Here is a 1,853-nt window from a genome sequence, read left to right as displayed (position 1 = left end):
AGTATTTTTCACTGTAGAACAACTGGTTTTTGTCGTAAACTAAATGTCTATGAAGGTTTGTGTACTGCCAGAGTCCACCAGAGCAATTCCGCTTTTTCCTCCAATTTCCACAGGCGATGTGAATACCGCTACTATGCTTTTTCCACGCACTACTTGTACTGATACCTGCATCAGTTGCTCTTCTTCAGTGGGTGAAGTAACAGGACTGTCATATTCTGTAGCATTACCCACTCATCATTATCAGTGTCCTCTTCTGTGGCCATAAGGTTGAGATTTTTATATTGGGCACATCTATGCCCTAGACACCATCTCTGCCCACAGTATTTGCATTGGCCTGGCTCTATGAATCTGTGCTCTGTTCTGACCACAGATTTTTCTCCTGATTTAGGAGCTACAGCTTTAGGGAATTTCGGTTTGTGGCAAGCCTGACCACAACAGGAAGGGCCACTACAAGTACCAGGAGGCCCTACTTGGAGGAGGATATGAAATAGATGAAAATTATGATGACCCTTCTTTTCTTCAGGTAACTTCTACAAATATGACATTTTTTCTCACTTTGTTGTTAAAATGTTAGAGCTCCTTCTGATGATGATTGTATGCTATGTGCACAACATTTTCCCTGGGCTGGCAAATCCTACACTAGATCCCTCACGGCAGCCACAATCAATGGTCTTGAACATGGCACAAAGAGAGAGATCATTCAGAGCTCCTCATAGAGAGCATGGACCATTGCCTCAGCAATCCTCTTTTGTTGCAGCTGCAGGTGATTCCATTCCACAACCTAGAGTTATTACAACCGAAATGAACATAGGCAGGAGTACAAGAGCAACCCGAAGAGCTGAAACAGGGGAAGGATCACAACATGTTGCAAGAGGTAATAAAAGACAGAGGGGAGCTGGAAGAGGAGCTGCTGATATTGCAGGCACATCTGTAGCTGCTGCTAGGGGAAGAGGAGCTGGAAGGGGAAGGATCTCTGGAAGAACTGCAGGAGGTAGAGCTGGAAGAGGAGCTGGAAGGGGAAGGAACACTGCAGCAGCTAGTACTGGAAGAGGTGCTGGAATATCTTCAGGTGTTGACACATCTTTAGGACTTGGATTTGGTACTGGAAGAGGTGCATATTACTGGTTGTTTGGAGATGACAGGGCTACAGAAATTCCAGATCTCAACTTGTAGGCCATTCCATTAGTACACCTACAAGTTCATGAATGAACTTCATTTTGTCTCACCAAATGTAAGAGTTCATGGATGAACTTTCTTTAGTGATGTATTTTGTGACAGCAAACTCCATGGTGCTGCTGCTAAACTTAAGTGTATTCTGTGACAGCAAACTCTTTTATGCTGTACTTGTTTAAATGATGTTTGAACTAATCTCTGCTGCTTAAAATATGTGCTCAATTTCTGCATTTTTCAGTCATTGTACATATGTACATCAAATTCTGAATTTTTACTGTCATGGTACATATGTACAGCAAATTCTGAATTTTTTCAGTCATGGCACATATGTACAGCAAATTCTGAACTGATTTCTATGTTTTAGTCTGAATCTTTTCTATGTTAAAAATGGCAAAAAAAAGGGTTTGGCCCGGGTTTCGAACCCAGGATCTGCCGTTGTGCAATATTGTCCTTTGCCAACTAAATACGAGTAGCGTTTTGTGTTAGTACAGCCAGTCTTCTTTCTATACTGAATCAACTGTCGCCATAGATGTGGAGTGCGGGTTCAGTACTGGTAAATGTCAGGGGGGTTTCTGCAAAAGGGAGCGACGAACGCCTCGGCTCCGCCTCGACCAGATGTCGCAACGGGATTGGCTTTGGGTGTTTTTGCACATGGGCTGCAAGTTTGTGGGTGGCGAAGT

At 43.3% G+C, this 1,853-nt stretch overlaps 1 long non-coding RNA gene across 1 annotated transcript in view; it reads left to right on the top strand.

Moving 5' to 3' along the window:
• LOC119318115 overlaps positions 1-1,341 on the top strand; it is a 3,198-nt gene extending 1,857 nt beyond the window's left edge. Inside the window, exons 2-3 of the long non-coding RNA XR_005153952.1 lie at positions 389-523; positions 644-1,341. This is a non-coding gene — a long non-coding RNA (uncharacterized LOC119318115). The remainder of the gene's footprint in view (positions 1-388; positions 524-643) is intronic.
• The last annotated feature ends 512 nt before the right edge of the window (positions 1,342-1,853 follow it).

This window comes from Triticum dicoccoides, chromosome 6A (genome assembly GCF_002162155.2).
Source record: "Triticum dicoccoides isolate Atlit2015 ecotype Zavitan chromosome 6A, WEW_v2.0, whole genome shotgun sequence".
Classification (NCBI taxonomy): Eukaryota; Viridiplantae; Streptophyta; class Magnoliopsida; order Poales; family Poaceae; genus Triticum; species Triticum dicoccoides.
Note: the sequence above shows the minus strand (reverse complement) of the source record. Positions and strands in the feature narration are given on the sequence as shown.